The sequence below is a fragment of the Hibiscus syriacus genome, unplaced genomic scaffold (assembly GCF_006381635.1).
Source record: "Hibiscus syriacus cultivar Baekdansim isolate YM2019G1 unplaced genomic scaffold, ASM638163v2 tig00111942_pilon, whole genome shotgun sequence".
Lineage (NCBI taxonomy): Eukaryota > Viridiplantae > Streptophyta > Magnoliopsida > Malvales > Malvaceae > Hibiscus > Hibiscus syriacus.
In genome coordinates, this window is record NW_024063218.1 from 10,599 (window position 1) to 37,281 (window position 26,683).

The following is a 26,683-nucleotide window of genomic DNA, read 5'->3' on the forward strand; positions in this document are numbered from 1 at the left end:
CTTATTTGTATGATACTTTTATAAATAAATAAAAAAATTAATTTTGTACCAAGCTGGGGTGATAATAAATATTAGTAACACAACTGGCTGGATGATAAATAAATAACGGTAGGTATTAGTTCAAATTTTGATTATATTTTATTATAATTATAATAACAGAAAAGTATTGATGTTTGAATTTATTTAATAATAAATATTTTTTATAATTAAACTTGTTATTTTGATATATATTAAGTTATAAGATATAAATAATTTCATGATTTTTTTGTTTGCAATCTCTATATTTATAGTAAAATTTATTTACATGTTTAGTGATTCAGCAAAAATTAACTGTATTATATCTCATCTTTAGTACAATACTTATCCTATATTAATTTTCGAGTTGTTTACTATTGCTCCAACCTGCAAGCAGGATCGATTGTAAATGTGTATTATATATCTTTAAGAGGTGCATGGAAAGTATAAATAATACCAAGCAGGACCGATAGAATATGCATTTTGCCCCACTTTTCGGATGAACGAAAGGTCACTCTTGTATTGCACAAACATGTTCCAACATCGTTGTAAGCACAGCTTCGTTGATTCCATACATACACGTAAGAAAATTCACTATTTTAAAGTATCTTGTGCTCCTCTTGATTTAGTTTAAGTTTCACAATTTAATAACTTATTCATCAGCAAACCAAGTATTAATTAATTCTTAAGCCATCATAGTTGAATGAATTTTTTTTAACACTTTGTGCCACTCATACAACTTATCATTTTCAAACAAATTAAAGCAAAAAAAAAAAAAAAATTACTTTTTTCTTCCATTCTTATTCCCCTTTATCACATTCATTTTGTACATGCAAAGGGCGTTTCAAGCTTATTTGAACGTCCCACGAAGGACTTGTATTACAAACACAATCTTAATGAAAGTGATTTTGTTCCGTTCCAAGTCTCTTGTAATTCTTCATGTTAAGGAAGGTGGGTTCCGCTTCTTCTAATTCAATCCCATGATCAGCAAGTCTCTTGTCCTTGTACACGTACCGCTTAGCAAAAACAAAGTAAATTAACAAGCTCAGAATTGCCAGAAGCCAGTAAAAATCATAGAGCCTCCCTTTGTTCAGATTGTCCGGTAGCCACGGATGCTTGGTTGCAGTCACCTTGTGAACTATGGTTACCAGCAATGAACTGAAGAAAAACCCTAATGAGAGGGTACTCAAAAAACAACCCCGTGCTTATTGTTTTCATCCCTTTAGGGCACTCCCTTAAGAAAAAGTCGAGCTGCCCTGTGTATGTAAAGGCCTCCCCGGACCCCCTATCAGAAACTGGGGGATCAGCCAGATGACGGTCATCGGGATTTGAGCCGATGGGTTGCTCGTCAGACCATGTGAGCTCGCGACTCTCAATATCATTGCAATAATGGATAGAACCAAACCGACACCGATCCTTTGCAAAGGGGTTAAACCCTGGGTTCTTAAGAACCTTTCTGGCGATTGGAGAAATGATTCTGTCGTAAATTGGGACGGTCAAGAGAATGCTACCGATGAAGAAAACCCAGAGTGATGCAGGTGAGATTTGGAATTTGCCCATGTGACGGTCCATGGTATTGGCTTGGGACACTGAAAAGGTTGTCATCTGGGCATGGACGGACCAAAACATTATTGTGGTAGCCCAAACGGGTAGCATTCTTATCACTAATTTCACTTCTTCAACATATGTTAAGGTAGCTAAGTTCCACTTGTTTGCTTTGGCAACAGATGGGTCCTTGATCGCTGCCCTGTCCAAGAAACTTACAAAATTTCAAGCAAAGAAACAAGAAACTGTTGAATCATTTTGAATGTGATCAATATGAAGCAATAAAGAATCCAAAATTGCTAGTTACTTACCGTTACTCTTTGCTGTGGGGCAACTTTTGCTTCTTCTTCTTCTTCTTCTTCAATGCCTCAGCTGCATCATCAATTTCGAAAAGCAGCGACGCATCAGATGGTAACTCCAAATGCCTCTTCTTCCAGGCGGCTACAAACACGGCGGCGATTTGAGTCAGTGGGCTGCCCACCAATTTCTTGAAACGGTACCGCCTGGTCCCCGATAGAAACACCACCAACCCTATCAAGATAGCACAAGCACAGATACCGTAACCCCATCCACGCCCTAAATTGTCCTGGATGTACACGAGGACGGTGACTGAACAGAGCGAGCCTATGTTTATGAAGAAGAAGAACCAGTTGAAGAAGTTTGTCATCCGGGATTTCTCTTCGGGGTCGGACTCGTCGAATTGATCTGACCCGAACCCTGAGACACTGGACTTGAGCCCCCCGGTCCCAAGGGCAGTCATGTACAGAGCTAAGTAGAGAATAATGAGTTGCATGCCGCTAGCTGGGGTGCAAGTTGTTGAACTGTCCCTGCTGCATTTTGGAGCCCTTAGGCTTGGGACTATTGTTGAGATTGTCAAGATGGTGACGCCCTGCTCAAAAACATTAAAAAACAAAATCAACTTTAGCTTTAAATTGGACGTTCCAGCTATAGGGTAAATTCTTCAGTTAGGATATGTAAAGTAGAGAGATGGTCTAATAAAAGAAATCAATCTTACAGTTGCCTGAACGGTGGCGAAGATTCCGATGGTGAGATATCTGTGAATAGTAGAGAATTCAAATTAACCGAGTTGGTGCATGGGAAAGTACTACAAAAGTAGGCAAACAAACCTGCCAAGGAAAGTGTCTGTGATGAAACCACCGAGCAGACAGAGCAAAAAGGAGGTGCCTAGGAAGTTGGTGACGGTGGTGGCTGAGGTAGCACTGCCCAAATGCATGGTTCCAGTCAAATACGTCACCAAATTAACAGCGATACTAACGTTGTTAGCCTCTCACATGCCTCAGTTCCTGAGAAACCCCATATACTTAATTAGATCCAAACCAGAAGTAAATGACAATTCAAAGCAAAAACTAGGAAATGTAAAGACCAAGAATCATGGCAGCACTGGTCCAGCCACCGGAGTTGGAGCTGTCGGCGGGTTTTCCCCTGTAGTCCCAGGCATCAGGGAGGGTTTTCCCTTGTGTTATAGGGACGGACATTGTTTGACAGAAGCTGAAAAAAGGGTTGATTGTAATGGTAAGATAAAAGGTGTAGCTGTGGCGACGATGAGAAGCAAAGGATGGTTATATAGAGGGAGCTTGGGTGGTGGCAGAGTCATGATAATATAAAGTCAAAGTTGGAGGAAATGTCACTTATGGCCTACACTGATTGGCTTTGCTATTATTTAACTGCACGAATGATTGATACGCACACCTCCTCCCCTCTTGGGACGTTCAACCTTGGAATTGGGCACAATAGTTATTTTTTAAAATACTGAACTCGAATACCATAAATATGTAGAGTATATGCTTTTCATATAAATAATTGAAAGTTATTTTCAAATAAATATTATATCAAATTAATCTAATAAAACTTTGAAAGTTAACGCTTCGTATTTCTCTTGCTATGAACACCACCCAATTCCCCAGATCAGCTGTGAAAAGCTTCCTTTATACTAGTATGAATTTAAGAGCCAAAATCTACGTTGCACTAGTGCCTATCCACCTAGTGCCATGGTTTTACTGTATATGTTGCATGACGAGGACTCATTGCTTTTCATGATTTTTTTAAGAGAAAATAACCTCAGTGACCAAAAATCTCATATAATATACGATTTTAACTAATTTTTTCTGCATTTTTCAAAATGACCAACAAAATCGCAATGCGATCGCTAATTCGCAACGCGATCTCCATTATCGCAAATTCGCGTTGCATTTCGCGTTGCGATAGTTGGAAATCGCGTTGAGATGGTATACAATGTCGTTGCGATTTTCCCAATTCGCAATGTGAATAAGTAAATCGCAACGCGAATTGGGAAAATCGCAATGCGATACTGACTATCGCAATGCGATACTTACTATCGCAATGCGATAATACAAAATCGCAACGAGATACTGACTTTTGCAACACGATTTACATAGCGCCATTTGTATTAACGCGTATTTTTTTTTCAAATTCCAAACACGAATTTTTTCTTAATAAATCGGAAACTGAACCGTCCACAGTAATCGCAACTCATAACCTCAAACTCAAAAACACAACACTCAGTCCCATCTCCATCTCTCACTCTCTACGGCAAAATCCGTCCCCATCTCCGAAGATTTCCGTCCCCATCGCCGGCAAAATCCCTCACAACCATTCACAGTCAAAATTCCCTCACAATCATTCAGAAATGGAAAATCAACCTCCGAGGGTTAGTTTTTTTTTTATTTTTATTTTAAAATTTTTGCATTATTTTAGGTTTTTCATATTGAGATTGATGATAAGTTTACTGGTAATTTCAATAATAGATTAACCATTTCACTTAGATTTCTTATTAAATTCATTCGATTGCTGCCAATACTGCTAAACTGTTTAGCCTGTGAAGTTAGTATTTGTCTTTGCTTTGTCTTTTGGTTGAAGTAATGCAGAAGAAGAATAGTTTCGAGAATGAAAATCGCAACGCGGAAATAACTATCGCAACGAGATAATCGCAACGCGAAATAAAAATCGCAACGCGAAACCAAAATCGCATTGCGATTTTCATTTCGCGTTGCGATTTTCATTTCGCGTTGCGATTTTTATTTCGCGGTTGCGATTTTCATTTCGCGTTGCGATTGTCTGGTTGCGATAGTCATTTCGCGTTGCGATTCTCTCGTTGCGATAGTCATTTCCGCGTTTCGATTCTCATTATCTCGTTGCGATTTTCATTTCAACCAAAAGACAAAAACAGTGTTGCAAATTTAGTTTCAATAATAAACTACTATTTATGTTTATTGTTTTGTTTTTGGTATATCTTGACAGTGTAATTTTTGGTATATCTAACTTGGTATGTTTATTATTTTTTTGTAGAAATTTTTTTCGGCTTCATTGACATTAAGGAATAAAGTTAGCCTAGCCACTACAATTGCTTCGAAGCTTTCACCTGCACAAAGAAAATTGTTTGAAGAAACCTGCTTCGGGCCATGGCTGAGAGTACAACATCCGGGTGGAGATGCTAGTTTGACCCATTTGTGGCTTCAGACCATGACTAGCGATCTACCCGACAGTATACAACGTGGTGAGGAAGAGATATGGTTTCATTTTCCACCGGCGTATACTTGTTTTGGGCGGAAGGAGTTCTGCTTAATCACTGGTCTACGATTCGGACACGATGATGTAGGCCGGTACACTCGTCATATCACCCGCCCATCATGGTTATCCAGGGTTTTTCCTGATGAGTCAATAGAGAAGCCGAACTTACACGTCGACGACATGAAGAAATTGTTTAATAAGAAAGATGGTTTTACTCGGATGAATGACGTCGATGTTGTCCGAGTATGCCTTCTACTACTTTTGTATGCCGGCTTTTAGGCAGAGAGGCCAGACAACCTATTCCTCAGGAGCTAATATTATTGGTAGAGGACCTAAATGCATGGAATCTGTTTCCGTGGGGTTCGTATATATGGAAAGCTACCTGGACTAAGTTGTCGTCTGCCTTTGATGACCGCAAAAGTTTGCGGGGCGATGGGTCGAAATACACTTTGTCAGGCTTTGTTTGGGCCTTTAAGGTAAGAATTTCTATATAATGTTTTCAAAATTATAATTAATTATTTAACAATTACTAATGTTTGTTATTATATTGTTTGTAGATTTGGATATTCGAGGCTTTCCCCAGCATGCGGACATATGCATTAAAATCCTCAGATAATATTCCTAGGGCTATTTCCTGGAAGAGGAAACGTATGTTGGATTGGGAAGACTTAATACCATATGCGACAATAAATAATGTAAGTTAACACAAATACTATCATATAAAACAAGTTATTAATAGTAGACGTTTAACTTTGTTTTAGTTTTTATATTTTTAGGAGGCCAACACTCCATTAATGAGACTGACACCCACGGAGGCTGAGCTTGCCACTGATTGGTGGCAAGCTAGTCAGCGTTTTTTTGATGGCACAAATGATGAGCAGCCTCCACTTCCTCCACTTCGAGAGCCATCACCTCACCCAGAGCCATCACCTGATCGACCCGACTATACACCTCTACAACGAGAGCCATCACCTATCCCGTCACATCATCGAGTCTCTTCTCCACCATCACCTCATGATAGGTGACCGACAAAGATGCCACGACTTCTATCTCCCTGTTCTCCACCTCCACGGGATGAGTCAAGGGAGTTACGTGATGAGGTCAATGCCTTGCGTGAGGAGATCGGTACTCTACGCGATAACGATGGTGCATGGCGTGTGGAAGTGTATACTTTACGTGGTGAGGTTGCCGCTCTACGTGAGATGGTAGTATCGTTGCAGAATGAGGTTCATACTCTACGCAACGAGGTAAGTTTAAGATTTTCCATATTAACTTGATGATAAATTTACTCGTAATTTCACTTAAATTAACCATTTCACTTAGATTGCTTAGTAAATTTATTCGGTTGCTGCCAAAACTGCTAAACTTTTACTTTAACACTGTGAAGTTAGTATTTGTCTTTGTTTGTCTTTTGGTTGAAAGTTTGAAATATATTTATCTTTGTTTTCACTGTTTAAATATCATGTATGTTTATTTACTGATATTTGTATTTTTATTTAGCGGACCGATAAGGTGGATGCTTTACGTCGGGTTTTTCTTGCACGATAGAGTTCACGCATCAGATGGCGTGCACGTGCTATTAAGTCTCCGTATACCCCAATAGTGCGAAGACACCGCAAGAAGAAGCCCGACTCGCCTATCATCCCTCAAGAGTCCACTCCTATCGTTGAAGAGGCCCCTATCATTCCTCGAGAGTCCCCTTCCACGTTCAAGAGGCCACTGTCATCGTTGAAGAGGTTCCTCCCACCATTCAAGAGCCCGATTCACATGGCGTCATATGTAGGATTCTTGAGAAACCCTCTGACGTGCCGGACATGATGGATTCAAGTTGGCTCTCGTATGAGTTACCGGCCAGTACCATACCGGTATCTGAAGAGGAGAGGAAACAACTACCGGACACAATTCTGGATAACACCCTTTGGGCTAAGACCGCAGTTGATTTTTATCTACATGAGCGAAGCCAGGGGTGTTTCACTGACATATGCAAGCTCAATGGTGATATCTATTTGTTGCTTGATCGGTCTTGGTGGGGCGTATTATTAGGGGTCGAAGACAATGGCTATTTCGATGGAGGGGTAAGTCTTATATTTTTCTTATATTTCATTTGATTATTTTTTTTGTAAATTTATGTAAGTTACTAATATATGTCTTTTTTTGTAAAAACATATCGATGCGTGGGTGTCACATCTTCTAATAATTAGGAAACTTAAGGAAAATAAAAGAAATACACAGTATACAATTATGCCGACGTCTTTTAACGCCGTTCACTTGAAGAATCAACGAGATGAATCATTTGCGTTGGGCAATGGACAAGCTAAACTTTATCCTGCATGGTGGGAGGTAGATAAGGTTAGTGTTATTTTAGATTGAGTTTAAAGGTATTCATAAATAAGTGCGCAAATGAATGAATTATTACTTATGATTGCAGGTGTTTATCCCTGTTTTGGAACGTAACCATTGGCTTCTCGTCGAGCTTCAGATCCCATCCCTTAAGGCAATAGTATATGACAGCATGATAAATTACATATCATTGGCTGATTTAAGAGATATTATTAAGGGATGGAGCTCTTATTTGGCTAAATACTGGATGCGATAAATTATTGGACTCGTTCTGGAAACAAGAAGCCAAAGAAGCTCAATATTACAGTTAGCAGAGACGAGACCGCACCACAACAAACGAAAGGACCCAGAGGGGATTATGGTCCTCTCGTATGCTTGGCGTTGGACCGTTTGATCACAGGAAGTATAAAGTATCTACCTCCCACTGATATAGATAGAGCTACAGTAGGCTTGTGGTTTCGACATTATATGGCTATATCGATATATACGAGACGCTGCCTACCTGCATCCGCGTTATAAAAATGTCCATAAACAATTGGTATGTTTATAGGCTTGTGGTTTGAAAATGTTTGGTTAAGTACCTAGAATTCAATAATTTGCTGTTTGTAGGTTTTAGATGTGTAGAAAGTGTTGTTTGAGCAAATGTTTGGTTTATGCATGTTAATCTCAGAAGTGAGCTGCGTGAAAATGATGTATGGCTGCAAAAGTTGATTCAATAGTAGAAGTGTTATTTTCTCTAATAATTATTGCTTATTTTTTGATTGTTAATTGATTTGTAAAAGGTGATTTGTAAAAGTTGATTTGTTTAATTGATGTTAACATAATTCTTATTTGTGCTTGTTTAATTGATTGAAATGTAATCGTTGATTTTGTTGATTTCAATCTGCATTATGTTGAAGGCAAAAAGTACTATCGCAATGCGAAATGAAAATCGCAACGAGAGAATCGCAATGCGAAAATGAAAATCGCAACGCGAAATTAAATTCGCGTTGCGATTTTCATTTCGCGTTGCGATTCCCTCGTTGCGATTTTCATTTCGCATTGCGATTCTCTCGTTGCGATTTTCATTTCGCATTGCGATAGTAATTTCCGCGTTGCGATGGACATTAAGATGATTGCCTATTAAGTGATAACAACTGGAACAGATCATAGAAATTTTCAAACTCAAGTTACTAATACATGCCTAACTGAAAATGTTAAAAGTTCACACATAAAATCTACATAATACAACGTTTGCATTTAAAATCACCTAAGTTAACAGTCCCAAAAGGTGAAGCCAGTTGTGATTGGGATTTTAAAGATGATTGCGATTTTGATTGCCTTTTTCTTGACACCATATGAGTTTTGGATTTTGATGATGATCCATATTTTGGTAGAGGAAAAGATGATTGTGATGGCACTGGTGATCCACATGTCAACCTTGTATGACCACTTTCCTTGCACCGACTACATGTCGATCTCTTCTTCTCTTTACCCTTAGACGGTATACGATCGTGACTTTTTGGTCGGCCAGGTAGCCTTCTGTCCATGGCTGGTGGCAAAACTGTTTGTAAGTCATCTGGTATGTCCCACTCAGAAGGATGTGAAATAGGGTAGACAATCTCGGCATAAGTCTGTCGGTATACTTCTGTAGTGTAGCAATCCATAGCGTATGTGCTTGAATCATCTTGGTTTAGATGAAGAGCAACTTTTATAACATGGCCACATGGATAACCAGATGTTTGCCATTTCATACAACTACACGTCCTTGCATTTAGATCGACAAGCCCATTTAAGTTATTATCCAGTACTTCAAACAAAGTGTTTGAACATGATTCAACTCTCCATGACGTTGACTTCACAACACGTTTCGTTATCTTTTTTTCAGTCCATGGTGTAACACGATGTTCCAATGTTCCTGTAAATTTAAATAAATAATACTTAGTAAAATATATGATAAGTTACGAATTCAAAGAAATAATACCTGCATGGTTTCTTTTCTTGTAGTACCACTGTTGAATAGAAGCTCGAAAAAACTCCATTAACATAGTAATGGGTAATTTCCGGGAATGACGACTTAGAGCGTTAATTGATTCTGCACTATTAGACGTCATGAAACCATATCTTACTCCAAGTTGATGTACTCTTGACCATCTTTCAAACCCGACATCTTCTAGTGTTTGAGCACACTGAGGCAAAACACGTCTTAAACAGTTTATATGCTTATTGAAATCCACTTCCCGATAAGCCTTTACAGCCTTCCAGTATGTCCATTTGTGCTTTTTTATACCAGCAGACCTTGATTTTAGATTTCTATACAAATGAACACCACAAAGTCCATGAAAAGCATCTGGGAAACACCTTCTAACAGCGTTGTCAATTGAGTTTGCCCTATCAGATATGATTGTCAGATTGCTAATAGGACCTATGCAATCCCTAAGATGCCCCATAAACCATGTCCATGAATCAGAGGTTTTAGATTTGCCAACCCCGTAAGCTATTGGCAATATCCCATTGTTAGCATCCATGGCTACTGCTAATAAGTTTACTCCAAGGTATCGACCTTTCAAATGTGCTCCGTCAACTATAATAACTTGGCGCATGCAAGAAATAAACGAACGAATCTACAAAATAATATACACAAGAAATATAATCATTTAAATGTGAAATGTATGTAACTAACAGAAATGAGTCAACAGAATTATATTGATTTACTAACCGCAGCACCAATGGCGATAAACAGCAACTCAAAGCGTCCATCTCTATCTGTTTTGATATGAGTTACCGACCCAGGATTTTTCAGCTTTAAATTGTGACAATAAGCCGGCAGTTGGGCAAACGATGCTTCTGGCGACCCCCTCAATAATTCCAAGGCATAACATTTGGCACTCCAAGCTTGAGAATATGATATACTAATCTTGAACCGAGCATTCATGTCAGTCATAATTTCATGTCCCCGATATACCCTGCCATTCAAAAACATTAACTCAGCCAGAAAACCACCCAACACCTTTTTGTTTGCCTGTCTATGGTGAGGAAAAACTTGGGTTCTTGAACATGTATGTTTATCAATAAAAGTCCTAACTTGAAACATTGCGCAATCTTTTATCCTCTTTGCAATCATACGCCACGTACAGTTTTGTCAATCGTACACCTTGTTTCGAAACGATCTTTGCTTGATTTGTTAACTTTTAGTTGATAGCCATCTTCCACACATTTCGTATACAAAGCTATCTTTAAGTCTTCCTTTGTATCAAAACAATCATCTTTCTTGATACGAATAACTTTTGTGTAACAATCAACTGCTTTCTTTGCCAACTCTTCTTCCGGTAACTGAAGTAATTCTGGCATATTCCAGTTATACTCCGTGGCATTTTCTTTTCTTCGGGGACTTTTCTTCTTCTTTTTCTTCTTCAGGATTATATGAATTACAGAATGGATGTTCAACATGTTCATTCACAGTCGTAACTTCCTCCTCATTATCATCAACAACATCTTCCTCGGCAACGGGTGTTTCATCATCAAAATTCGGGTATTGACCAATATCAAAATCATTACATGCAGGGTCTGTTTCTTCTTCTGAAACATCATCAAAATCCGTGTATTGACCAATATCAAAGTCCGGGTATTGACCAAGATCAAATTTCGAATACTGACTAGTACTCACAATTTTTTCTCTTGGCTCATCATCGTCTAATTGGTCAATACGAAAACCGGAATTTGGTGCTGAAAGTTGATTTGGATTTGGATTAGAGAAAGGCTGTGGGTTTTGAGACCCACTTAGTTGATTACTACCCGCTACTGACCCAACAATACTACTTCTAGGTTCAACAACATACAATGTAACATCATCACTTGAAACATAATGTAAGCAATGAATCGTTCAACATCTTCATTGTCGGTTAACAAATAAACTTTACAATTTCTCTGATAAGATAGCCTAAATCCACTTAGGGGCTCTAAATTCAATTTCTTTGAAACACGTAACATTAGGGTTTCATAAGTTAACTTCTTTAATGACAGTTTTAGTTGAAGATTCATGGGTAAAGGCATATATTGTAAAACACCATGAACATTCTCCCATGACCCTCCAAAACACAAATCTATCCAAACATGATCAACATTAGATGATTTCATGGTTGTAACTAAACAAACGAGATGCGAAACTAAGACCTGTTGCCGGATGGGGAAGGATGTCGTTGGATATTGGAACGGATGTCGCCGGAGAGAGTGATAGATGGAGATGGAATGAGTTGCGATTTAGGGATTTAGGTTATGAGTTGTTGCTGCTGCGTATATATATACACAAAAAATTGGCTTGCGAAACTAAAACCTGTTGCGAACTTTGAAACTCGCATTGCGATTCTGTATTATCTCGTTGCGAAAGTCAGAATCGCGTTGCGAAAGGCAATCATTTGACCATCGCAATGCGAAATGCAAATCGCAACGATAGAATCGCAATGCGAAATGAAAAAGGCAACGAGGATTAACATGCATAAACTTTTAACAATTATTATTGAATTCTAGGTACTTAACCAAACATTTTCAAACCAAAAGGAGTATATATGTTAACAAAACTTGCATTTGACTTACCAATTAACAATGGACACTTTCATAACGCGGATGCAGGTAGGCAGCGTCTCGAATATATTGCTCTAGCCATATAATGCCGAAACCACAAGCCTACTGCAGCTCTATCTCTATCGGTGGGAGGTAAAAACTCTATGCTTCCCGTCGTCAAACGCGCCAAGCAAAGGCATACGAGAGGACCACAATCCCCTCTGGCTCCCGGCGATTGCTGTGGCGCGATCTCGTCTCTGACAACTGTGACATTGAACTTCTTTGGCTTCTTGTGTCCAGAATGACTCCAATACTTAATCCCATCCAAGAATTTAGCCAAATGAGAGCTCTATCCCTTGAAAATATCTCTCAAATCAGACAGTGATATGTAATTGATCATGTTGTCATACACTATTATCTTCAGGGATGGGAGCTGAAGTTGGACGAGAAGCCAGTGACGACGTTCCAAAAACAGGGATAAACACCTGTGATCATAAGTAATAATTCATTTATTTGCGCACTTATTTATGAACACCTTTAAAAAATTTAAAAAATAAACACTAACCTTATCGACCTCCCACCATGCAGGATAAAGTTTAGCTTGTCCATTGCCCAACAAAAATGATTCATCTCGTTGATTCTTCAAGTGAACTGCGTGAAAAGCCGTCGGCATTATTGTATATAGCGAATTTTTTTTATTTTTCCTAAGCTTCCTTATTATTAGTAGACGTGACACCCACGCATCGATATGCTGTTTTTACAAAAAAATTAATTACATTAATTTTTAAACAAATTAATCAAAATCATATATAAGACAAATATAAGACTTACCTCCCCATCCAAATAGCCACTGTCTTCAACCCCTAATAGCACACCCCACCAAGACCGATCAAGCAACAAAAACATTTCATCGTTGAGTTTGCTGATGTCAGTGTAACACCCTTGGCTCCGCTCATGTAGATAAAAATCAACTGCGGTCTTAGCCCAAAGGGTATTATCCACAATTGTTTCCGGTAGTTGTCTCCTCTCCACTTTAGATACCGGAAGGGTACTAGCCGGTAACTCATACGAGAGCCAACTCTCATCCATCATGTCCGGAACCGGTGGGGGTTTCTCAATACTTCGATATATTACCCCATGTGAATCGGGCTCTGGAATGGTGGGAGGGACCTCTTCAACGATGACAGTGGCCTCTTGAACGGTGGGGGGGGGGAATCTTGAGGGAGAATAGGGGCCTCTTGAACGATTGGAGGGGACTCTTGAGGGATGACCGGTGAGTCGGGCTTCTTCTTGCGGAGTCTTCGCACCATTGGGGTGAACGGAGACGTAATAGCACGTCCACGCCGTCTGATGCGTGAACTCCGTCGTGCAAGGAAAACCCGACGTAAAGCATCCACCTTATTGGGCCGCTAAAAAAATTAACACATAAATCAGTAAATAAACAGACATGATATTAAACAAAGACAAATATGTTTCAAACTAGCATTGTATTCACCCAAATCATTATTCTATCATAGTTCACAAAATGCTCAGATAACATTCCAGAAGTAAGCACTTATATAAACATTTAAAAGGACAACATATATAAACATTCCAGAAGAAGAATAGTTTACTTTCGCAACACGAAACTTAAAATCGCAACGCGAAATGACTATCGCAACGCGGAAATGGCTATCGCAATGCGAAATGAAAATCGCAACAACAAAATCGCAATGCGAAATGAAATCGCAACGACAAAATCGCAACGCGAAATGAAAATCGCAATGCGATTTGTGTTTCGCGTTGCGATTTTGTCGTTGCGATTTCATTTCGCGTTGCGATTTTGTTGTTGCGATTTTCATTTCGCATTGCGATAGCCATTTTCGCGTTACGATAGTCATTTTCGTGTTGCGAAAGTAAACTATTCTTCTTCTGCAAATTGAAACTTGAATGGATTGCATTACTTCAACCAAAAGACAAAAACAAAACCAAAAACAAATACTAACAAAAACAGTTTAGCAGTATTGGCAGCAACCGAATGAATTACGAGTATGAAAAATCTTAAACTTACCTCGTTGCATAGAGTATGAACCTCATTCTACAACGATGCTACCATCTCACGTAGAGCGGCTACCTCACCGCGTAATGTAGACACCTCAACACGCCATGCACCATCGTCTTTGCGTAAAGTACCGACCTCCTCACGCAAGGCATTGACCTCATCACGTAACTCCCCTAACTCATCCCGTTGAGGTGGAGCTGGAGAACAGGGAGATAAACGTCGTGGCATCTTTGCCGGTCGCCTATCTTGCGGTGATGGTGGAGAAGAGGCTCGATGATGTGACAGAATAGGTGATGGCTGTCGTTGTGGAGGTGTATAGCCGGGTCGATCAGATGATGGCTCTGGGTGAGGTGATAGCTCTGGGCGAGGTGATGACTCCCGAAGTGGAGGCTGCTCATCAACCGTTCCATCAAAAAAACGCTTACTAGCTTGCCACCAATCAGTGGCAAGCTCAGCTTCCGTGGTTGTCAGCCTCTGTAGAGGAGTGTTGGCCTCCTAACAATATAAAAGCTCAAACAAATTTAAACGTGTACTAGTAATAACTTGTTTATAAACATATGGTAGTATTTATGTTAACTTACATTATTTATTGTCGTATACCGTAGTAAATCTTCCCATTGCAAGGTCCGTTTCCTCTTCCAGGAAATAGCCCTGGGAATATCATTTGAAGTTTTTATTACATATGTCTTCATGGCGGGAAAGGCCTCAAATATCCAAATCTACAAACAATATAATAACAAACATTAGTAATTGTTAAATAATTACTTATAATTTTGGAAACATCATATAAAAATTCTTACCTTAAAGGCCCAAATAAAGCCTGTCAAAGTGTATTTGGAACCATCGCCATGCAAACTTTTTCGATCATCCAAGGCAGACGATAACTTATTCCATGTAGCTTTCCATAAATACGAGCCCCACGGAAACAGGTTCCACGCATTTAGGTCTTCTACCAATTTGATTAGATCATTTGGAATAGGTTGTCTGGCCTCTCTGCCTAAAAAGCCGGCATGCAAAAGAATTAGAAGGCATACTCGGACAACGTCGACGTCATCCATCCGAGTAAAACCATCTTTATTATTCAAAAATCTTGTCAGGTCTTCTACGTGTAGACTCGGCCTCTCCAGCTCAGGAAAAACCCGGGATAGCCATGATGGGCGGGTAATGTGTCTGGTGTACCGACCTACATCATCGTGTCCGAAGCGTAGACCGGTGATTAAGCAAAACTCCTCCCGCCCAAAACACGTATACGCCGGTGGAAAATCAAACCATATCTCTTCATCACGACGTTGTATAGTCTCTGGTAGATCGCTAGTCATGGTTTGAAGAAACAGGTGTGTCAACATCGCATCTCCACCGGGATGTTGTACTTTCAGCCATGGCCCGAAGCATGTATCCTCAAACATTTTTCTTTGTGCAGGTGAAAGCTTCGACGCAATTGTTTTGGCCAGGCTGACTTTATTTCTCAAGGTCAATTGAGCCGAATAAAAGTTCTAAAAAAACAATAAACATACTAAATTAGATATACCAAAAACTACACTGTGAAGATATACCAAAAACAATAATAAACATAAATAGTAGTAGTTTATTCTTCAAACTTAAATATGCAACACTGTGAATTTCGTATTTGTCTTTGTTTTTTGGTTGAAGTAATACAATTCATTCAAGTTTCAATTTGCAGAAGAAGAATAGTTTCTAAAAATGAAAATCGCAACACGAAAATTACTATCGCAACGCGAAACTAAAATCGCATTGCGATTTGCATTTCGTGTTGCGATTCTTGGTTGATTTAATAAGCAATCTAAGTGAAATGGTTAATCTATTATTGAAATTACCAGTAAACTTATCATCAATTTCAATATGAAAAACCTAATAATAATGCAAAAATTTCAAAAAGAAAATAATTAAAAAAACTAACCCTCGTTGGTTGATTTGGTTGATTTTCCATTTCTGATTGTGAGGGTGGCTCTGAGAGATGGAGATAGACGGATTTCGCTGGAGATGGGGACGGATATCGTCGGAGATGGGTGAGAGAGTGAGAGATGGAGATGGGACTGAGTTGTGATATTAGGTTTCAGGTTATGAGTTGCGATTACGGGATATACTGTGGACTGTTCAGTGTTCCAATATATTAATATTCATGTTTGGAATTTAAAAATAAAATACTTGGCCAGGATACTAATGGCGCTTTGAAAATCGCATTGCGATTATGTATTATCGCGTTGCGAAAGTCAGTATCGTGTTGCGAAAGTAAGTATCTCGTTGCGATTTTTTATTATCGCATTGCGATAGTCAGTATCGCATTGCGATTTTCCCAATTCGCGTTGCGATTTACTTATTCGCATTGCGATTTTCCCAATTCGCGTTGCGATTTACTTATTCGCATTGCGAATTGGGAAAATCGCAACGACATTGTATACCATCGCAACGCGATTTCCAACTATCGCAACGCGAATTTGCGATAATGGAGATCGCGTTGCGAATTAGCGATCGCATTACGATTTTGTTGGTCATTTTGGAAAATGCGGAAAAAGTTGGTTAAAATCGTATATTATATGAGATTTTTGGTCACTGAGGTTATTTTCTCTTTTTTTAATTATATGCAATGAGTTGGATGAATATGTCCATACAATAAGGCGGTTTTAATTTAAATATGTTTTTTTATTAATTGAATATTACTTCAGTTTATTATGATTAATCTTTTTATGATGTTGAAGATTTAAATAAACTTCAACACATAATATATTGTTAGTGTTTATTTTTATTTTTATCGATTGAGCGTTGATGATATCTATTGCGTTTAATTGGTAATATCAAATACGAGCAAGTACGTTTTTCTGGTTGGTTGAATTGTTTAATTTTGTTCTCTCATATTTCTTTAGGTTATGAGTTCTAAACCCTCTAGGGGCACTCTTTTTCTTTCTCCTGGAGTCTCTTTCTCCTCCCTCTAGGTGAGATTAAAATTAGATTTAGAATTTATTAAAAATTATTAAATTATGTTGTAATTTTAATGGTTAGATATTATTTGGTGAATAAAATTATCTCGGCATTAATTCTTATAAATTAAGAATTTTTAGGGACCAAAATTATTTTCTCTATGAATGTATGTCTTAATCTTCACAAGTACGAGAGAGAATTATTTCTGAGAGATTAATCATTTTTACAATTTTTTGATCTTTAAAGTTTACGTTGTAGGGATGTATTTTGTAAAGATGTTAAAAGGAATCTTTTAGGATACCCCAGGTGTTGGAATATATATTTTGTGGATTGGTTTTTGGATTCTGGAAAGGTCATTTCATATTTGCCAGCTAAAGCTAAAAGTTTTTGAATTATTTAAATTGATGAATTTTATTTTATAACTTACAATTATTTATGTTCTCGTTATATAGAGAAATAGAAGTCGATAAAAAGGAATTCATTGGTCTGTTTATGTGCTTCACGCTGGATATCCCATCCTTTTATGTTCTCGTTATTCATATGAATTGGTAATGACATAACACCAAATATACTATAATGTATTAAATGTTTTTATCATTAAGGTTTTGTAATGACAACAGAGTAGAATATTCATGTATTTCTTCACCTTCTCCAAGAGCCAATACACTGCACAAATTATACACACACCATAAGAAGTTTTAGCTGTTTACCAAACTTCGAGGATCGAAAACGATAAGCCACTTGAGTACGTTGACTTCTCACTAAAATAGTACTACCATAATAGAAGAGAGAGAAGCAATTAATCCACGTGTAACATTTTGATTGGATGCTGTGCTATTTTTTTTATTTTGAATTAGACTAGGCAAAAGAAGAAGAAAAATTAGGGCCGCCCCAAGTTTTAATACGTGAAACTGGTTTTGAATGGATAATCTATGGCCTCCTAATGAATGACGGCACAAACTCCTGCAAGTCAAACAATGTAAATAATCAGAGACTAAAAATTTTAAAAATTCAGCATTGGGACATAGCCAAAGATTTCATCATCCACCACGCATTATAAGTTTTGGAACAGACACGACGTCATGTCTTATGTGGCAATTAAACCGACATGGTTGTCGTATTCTTTGGTGCATAGTTTCTCTTCATTATAAGATGACACACTAACTCCTTTACCTGATCAGGATATTATTTTATTAGATAAAATATCAAGATATTTCAATTTGAGCACATATGTGTCTAAGCTACTTTAATTTATATAGATGAACATTCCATTTGGGAAAGAATGGATTATTAATATAATTTTTTTGGAAGAAGGTAAAATGATCAACCACCGTAATGAACTTTAATTGCTAGGAAATTAAGACTTTTAAAAGAAAAAAAGAATGGAGATAATGTTGTAGGTTCTAGGAAGCCTGATAGTAGACAGATGGTAGAAAGGGTTTTGATTAATTAATTAAAATAATTACAGAAATGGGAGTTGCTGCTGAAGCTAACACCTAAGGTAGTCCACAACTGGGGAAGTGTCGACAACAATAATAATTTGCGCCATCATCAATTCAATTTCTGTTATACTATCGGAACGGTAATTATTGATAAATATATAAATACGTTCGAAAAAGAAAAACAAATAACATCAAGATTTATGTAGAAAACTCAAAAGAGAAAAATCACGGGTTGTCCGATCCTACAAATACTCAAATTCAGATGCAGATTTCATTGTTGACGATAAGATTGTGGTTGTTATGAGGAAGGAAGAACGAGATTGGTTACAAAAATCTATGCTTAAGTGGTTTAAAGAGGGTGATAAAAAAACGAAAATTTTCCATATCTCAGCCGTTTCAAGGGGTCGAAAAAATCAGATCACAAAGCTGAAGGTTGAGAATTCTATATTCAAGACACAAGCTGGAATTCAACAAGCGTTTGTTAATTATTTTCGTGAATGAGTCGAAAACAATTCAACTGGAGAGATTTGATATCCCCTCAAGAGATTATGTGCCGCCACCAGAAGGATTATTGAAAGTCCATTCACGGAAGAGGAGGTGTGGCTTACAATTAAGTTGCCCGATGGATCAAGAGCGCCAGGACCGGATTGGTTCATTTTATATTTTTAAGAGATTCTGGATGCATATTAAAGGTGAAGTTATGAAATTTATGGAGGAGTTTTATTGGGGTCGAGTTGAAGACTTTTCTTTTAATAAATCTTTCATCATGCTAATTCCGAAGAAAGCAGAGGCAATTTATCCTGATAAGTTTAGACCAATCTCTTTGGTGGGTAGTTTGTACAAGATTGTATCTCACGTGTTGGCGAAAAGAATGGGTAGTTGTCTTGCTGAAGTCATTGAAGAGAACCAATTCGCGTTTATTGTTGGTAAACAGATAGCTGATTGTAGTTTGATAGCAAATGAAGTCATTGACGGCCTATTTAAAAGCAATAAGGGAGAAGTGTTGTTTAAGGTAGATTTTAGCAAAGCTTACGATACTATCGATTGGTGGTTTTTGAACCTGATTCTGAAGAAAATGGGTTTCCACAGAATATGGAGAAAATGGGTTAATGCGTGTATTTCAACTCCTACGATTGATGTCCTAGTAAATGAGTGTACGTACAAAAGTTTCTCAATGAAGAGGGGATTAAGACAAGGTTGTCCGTTGTTGCCGCTGCTTTTTAATATTGTTGGTGAAGCTCTTAGCGGTATGATAAAGAAAGATACGAACATTGGTCTATTTAGTGGGGTTGCAGTAGGGTCTGGAGGCGTTGTTTTATCTCATATCCAATTTGCAGATGATCTGCTCATTTTCTCTGAACCAAAAGCAGTGTCGATTTCAAACTTTTACCAGGTTCTAAAAATCTTCGAAGTGGCTGCCAGATTAAAGCTTAATAAGGAAAAAAACTAAGTTATTCAACATCAACGAGGAAGAGAGTAAAGTAAGGAGTTGGGCAGAATTGATCCATTGTGGATGGGATGAACTTCTGTCGACTTATTTGGGACTACCGTTAGGGAATCGAAAGAATTCAAAGACAATTTGACAGGCCATTTTGGACAAAATCAGATATCGGCTTCAAAGTTGGAAAGGCAAATTGCTCTCTTTTGGTGGAAGGTTAACTTGCCCGTGTATTACATGTCTATTTTCTCAATTCCTAAATCCATAGTTGAGTCGATAAATAGATGTATAGTGAACTTCGTTTGGAATTCTAATACTGATAGGAGCATTTATTGGATTAGTCGGGATAAAATTTGTAGACCCAAATCGCATGGGGGTTTGGGAGTTTTTGATGTTAAAATTAGGAATTGAGCCTTGCTAAATAAATGGATTTGGAGGTTTACTGTGAAAGATGATAGTTTATGGAGGAAGATAGTTATAGCTAAATATAATTATGATAAGGAGTCGATTCTTCCCAAAGCTTTAAATAATAAACAAATTTCGTGGGTGTGGCGCAATATTGTTAATTCAACTGCTGGGTCTAATGAGTCAGACTTTTTGAAAGATTTGAGGTGTGTTATGGGTAATGGGAATAAGATTGATTTTTGGACAAATTATTGGACAAAAAAAGTGTCACTGAAAATCGCTTTTCCGAGAATATTCGGTATAACAAAAAAAAAAAGCGGAAAAATCAAGGATTTTGGTTGTTGGGTACATGGGTTATGGGAATGGAGGATTGAGTTGAGAAGATCTTTTTTCGAATGGGAAAATCTAATTTGGAGCGAATTCTTGAATGTTTTGAACAGAGCAATTAGTGTTGATAAAGGTATTGATGGTTTAGTATGGGCTGGAGCTCGGGATGGTTGTTATAATCCGAAACCATTTTGTATAAAAATGGCCTGCGACGTTATGATAGAAGAACCAATTTGGAGATTTGTTTGGTTTAAATTTGCTCCGCCGAAGGTTTCTGCTGTTGTGTGGAAATCAGTTCATCAGTGATTGCCGGTCATGTATGAGTTAGAAAAGAGAGGAATCAAATGTATGGATCAATATTGTTGTTTGTTCTGTAAAAGCGAGCCGGAAGAAATTAACCATATTATGTGTCATTGTTTTGTAGTATGTAAAGTTTGGCAACGTTGATGTAGCGTGTGAAAAGTAAATATGGTGTTTCCGAAGAATGTTAAACAATTATTAGATGTTTGGTTTTCTCAAAGAATTCGAATGAGAGTTTGAGATCTATGGCATATTGGTTTTTTTGGTTTGAGTTGGATAATCTGGATTTGCAGAAATAAAACCAGATTCAATGGTACTTCTTTTTTGGCATATCAGAATTTTAATAAAGCTATGCTCCAGATAGGGGTTTGGGCGAATTATTTATTTCCGATGCAGGTTCCATTGGTGAATGACTTTGTTTGTAATATGGAAGCAATTGTTTGTAATCCGGAAGCAATTGTTTGTGGTAATAGAAGATTGTGATAATGGTGCTGTGTAATAGATCTTAACTGGTGAAATATAGTGCTGGATTTGCATATGAAATTTTCAGCACTGTTTTAACAGGTGCAGAGAAAATGCAAAATTTTACTTGTGGGTCCCTATGGAGCCCGTATGTTGCGCCCCTTACTCGTTGGTGCTGCCACTTCCAGAAATGGATTATGGACTGTCAGAACCTACTTTCGCCTTATGCTCTTCCATCTCTGGTTTTGATCGCTTGTTTTCGAACGTGAATTCTGCCGAGTCTCCACATCGGTGGTTGCAATTCACCTTTCATGGCGTTAGCTGATTCTCATATGCAATTTATCCTTTAAATAAGATGTTGTTCGATCTTTACATGACATAACCTTCTTTTTTATCGATCTAGCTTGCATGCTGGTGCCACGCATAATGTTGCAGGGCTTTGGATACAACATTCATGCTGCTGCCACGCAAATGGTGCAGTGGATATGGATCCAGAGCATTGGTCTTTGGTGCCGCTGTTAATGGCCTCAAAGGTTCCCTTCACCTTTGGTTTTCTCCAGATTCTATCCTTCTATTATTTCTTCCTTTTCTGGTATATATATCTTTGTGGTTTGGCGATAGTTTGCCTTCGTTGGTTTTGATTCGTTGTTGAGCTTTATAGTTAGGGGCTGTTTGTTTTGAATTGCATATGCTGTGAGGTTGAGGGTGTTTATGTAATAGGTATTCTGGCTAGTTTTGCTGGCTGATCAGATGTGATAGTTTTGCTGTACTAGTTTAGCTAGCTATGAGCGATAGTGTACTGTTTGTCCGTCTCAGGCATTCTGGCTGTGCAGGACGTTGATGAGGTCTTCGGCTGCTGCTGTAGTGGCTATTCTGTGCATAGTGCAATTGTTAGTTTGTTTCCCATGGTTGGATGTTAGATTTTGTTTCTGATGCTGATTCGTGTATTCTAGCTCGCTTATTCCAAAACACACTCTTTTTTCTCCATATAGATTTAGGGAGGTTTTTTAATAAGACATTTGGTTGTGACGTACTTTGTTATTTCGTCTATTCAATACAAAATACATACCTTTTCAAAAAAAAAAAAAAACTACGGGTAGATGAGAAAATTTGTATCAATATGAATGAAGAAAATACAAGAGGATTTTGGTAAAATAAAATAATTTGATTTCTAACCGTGACCCTTGGTATATATTTAATAAAGTTTTATACTTTTAACTAAACTGGGTTTCCCACTTTTCCAATATTTATATATTAATTAATTTATGTCACTTTGAATTCGAGTCAATCTCTAACAAATCTACATCTTGACACGAATTCTGAAAGTGCAAAGTTTTCTAGACAAACGCCCAAATTCGATGTGACACCAAAACTCAACAAAAACAATTATTCACTTCAACGAACAAGTTCTCCACCTTTTCCACAACACCCCTCAAAGGAGTAATCTTCAATAACGAACACCGATCAAGTCCAAGCTTTTCTAGGCTTAGATTTAGTCTTTATATCGCATGGTTATCATAAGTGCAAACTTTTCTCATAAATGATTCACCACGAGCAATATCGTGCACAACACAATCCCTATCATCAATGATAGTTCTATCTTTAAATTCATTATGTTCACGAAATTGAATTCTTTTCTGCTTCACATAACCGTTCTGCCAACTGTTATTTTGTTCAACAACGTTATTTGAAACGGTGGATGAAACACCAATTGCATTATCTAAAACTGTTGAACCCTGTAGAACATAAAACTTGGTAGTCTTTGTAACACCCTCAACCCGTACTCGACCCGAATACTAATCCAAGGTGTCACATTGACATTTCAAAACATTTCTTTGCACAAAATAGTGAAAATTTTTAAAACTTTTATTAACATACACAACTATATTTACATAAATTACAATCATATGATTTTACAAAACCGTTTAGAGCATATCAGATTCAAACCTTTATTTACATACCAACTACAATCAGTATTATAAAATACATACTATTCATTTCTCTTCTGATCTGACCTTCAGTAGGGAGAAACTGACATGTCTTGCTCTTCATCGTTCCATAAGCTCATCAAAACCTACGTGTGAAACATTCACACGCTAAGTCGTTGACTTAGTGAGACATATAAAACATATAATTTAAACTCTTACTTATAACAATGCATGTACAATTAACACTATCATATCATGCAAAACCATATAACATTTCATATAATCCAACATATTCATATACATAACTAATCATTTCCATCTTTACCTTATTCCATTATCATTTATATCTTTAGTCATTCTTAATTAAAAAATACACACAAAACAACTTATATTATATCATGCATAACATCATATAATCCTTGTAATCCATTCCTCATAACATGTCACACATACATATATCACATATAATATATTTATATTTTTGCTTTTATTAGCCCATACATATTGTTGAGAACTTAAGGTATGTGAGTACATTGAGGTTGTGCAAGAATTCTGTCACCACAGTTCGTATAAATTCCCACTAGGGGCACTGAATATTTGTCTCGAAGGACCGAATAGAAATGTCCCGAAGGACCACTATGTACCGAAAGATCACATATCACATATGTCCCGAAGGATCACTCCTTAAAAACCACATATATAATACAGTGGACCAAATAAGCGTACTGAAATACCGCATACTTGTTCCATAGAATTACATATATGTCTCGAAGGACCACGTAGAATTGTCCCGAAGGACCGCATAGACCCTCAACTCTTGGCATGCCAAATATACCTCTAGATCTCATGACACATAACATGGACATTATCTTTATACTTATCATTTCACATAACACGGAGTTCACTTTCACATATCACGTAGCTTATATCGCAAAACTTGGATCACATCTAATCACGTAGTTCATTTCCATATAATTCACATATACCTATATTCCTTTTCATATAATCACATAGTCATATAATATTTCATATGACCTCATATATCACATCACATAGATACATACTCCAATACTCATAATTACATAATACTTAAATTATTCATATTTACATCATTCATGGTCATATAGCTTCTATCACAAAGTCCCTTATTTAATCTCTTGTTCTCATATATTCATATTTATCATATAACACATAACCTATGTAATATTTATAAACATATATCTTATATTATATGTGCATATCATCACTTTATATTGAAGTTTCCTACGTGATATTATTCTCATTTCATTATAACAAATCCGGTAATATAATGTTGAATTATGTTTCATTATAACAAATTTAAGGAAAGAAACGTTTTTATGAATAGTATTATACGGTATGAACAGTACCGTGAATAGTACCGAATTCTAATTTTTTCCATATTGCATCAGGGGTATCGATACCCTACTACAGGGTACCGATACCCTACTATAGGGTACCGATACCCTTGCTACAGTAATTTCGTCCACTTATTAAAAACTCATATAATTTAAAACGTTCATCACTATACATTTACCATTTACATACATACATTTAAAACATTACAAAACTCAGTCATATAATTTATATTTGTTCTCTTATAACTCTTCATATTCATATATTCACTTATGTCTATGTCTCCTAACTTAAATATTGTTCTCATAGAATTTCATAACATTTTTCGTGTACTCACTTATACCATATAATATAAATTATACTTGGTCATCTTATATTCACATGTTCATTTCATTCCTTATGCCTTTATCACATAACTTATCACACTAACATATACTTATACAAATCATATAACATACATAATAACATGTTAACACATATACTCCTTCATACACATAAATCATGTATTATTTATCGAATCATGTAAACACACATATAACTTATGCATGCATTGTAAATCAAATAATATTTTTGGAGTCACTTCTTACCATAGTAACTCCGTCACTGGCTCATCGCAAGCCAATGTTTATTCGATAATATAAGTACAAATTAAATTGGTACTCACCTTAACCTTGCTTAATTACCAAATCCACCTCTATGATTTTCTCTCTTTGAATCGATCCTAACTTTGCGGTTCTTCCCGAATTTGCTTGTGCTTGATATCTATACATATAATATCCAAATCAACATTTCAATTACTATGATTCGATCCTTCATTTCTTAGAGTAAAATAAAAGCTTAATTCATTTTCTCTTAGGGTAGTATCTGTACCCCCATAGGGTATCAGTACCCCCTGCATAATCTGTTAAAACCTATAATTTACTGTTTAAACCCGAAAATTCATCATCTCATCTCTGAATTTCCTCACAAAGCTCCTTTTATATCACTAAACTCAACTACAACCATTTTAACTAGCTTTTATCATTCATTCACCTTATTATCTCTCATACTTCATTCAAATTCTTAAAACTAAGAATCATACCAAAATTTCCATGTATTCCAAATTCAATTCTAACACTTATAACTTCTTATTCTCATAGATGACAAGTCAAATTCAACCTCCAAATTCATTTAAACACTTTTATTTAAAATTTCACTTTGAAGCCCATTCTCTTTAATCTTTCATAACTTTTTCATCTTTTGATTTTAAGCTTTCCTTAAGCTTAGTTATCATCTAATGATCATAACCCAACCTTTAATTCAACAAATAATCAACTAATTAAGAAACTCACCTTTGCTTGGCTTGAGCTTGAGCATACGGGATGAGAGGAAGAAGAGAGTTTTCAGATAACTCTTCCCCCACCCCCACGTGATTCATATTTATTAAGGGGGAAAATATCTTTCTTGTCAAATGATCATTTTCCCTTTAATTCCTTATATAATTACTAATAACTTTCAGGAAATATTTTCAAATAAATCATTGAACTATTCAAATATTCTACTTTAATCATCATATTCTGAAATTTTACAATTTAGTCACTAACCCGTAGTTTGGGATGTTACAGTCTTTCTCCACCGTTTCAACACAACAAGAGAGTCCTTGCAAATTTTCATAGCTCCACATTCACTGGAGAATTTGTACCCCTTTGAATCTAGAGTACATAACGAAATTAGATTTCTACTCAAATCTGGAAAATGTCTCAAATTACCAAGTGTTCGAACGATCCCATCGAACATCTTAATCTTGATTGTGCCAATACCTACGACTTTACAAGAGATATTATTTCCCAAAAATACATCACCTGTATATATAGCTTTATATGTCGGAAACCAGTCACGATTAGGACTCATATGAAAACTACTACCAGAGTCAAACATCCACTCATCACTTGTTATAAAGTTGTCGTTAGCTGCAACTAGGATTTCTCCGTCATCGTACTCCTCTACTATACCGGCCTCACCAGATTTCCCAAAGTTCTGCTCTTCAGCTTCTTTTTTTTTT

General features: G+C 36.9%; 1 pseudogene; it reads right to left on the reverse strand.

The window, feature by feature from the left end:
- Positions 1 to 908: 908 nt before the first annotated feature.
- LOC120173222 lies at positions 909 to 3,135 on the reverse strand (annotated as a pseudogene).
- Positions 3,136 to 26,683: the final 23,548 nt, after the last annotated feature.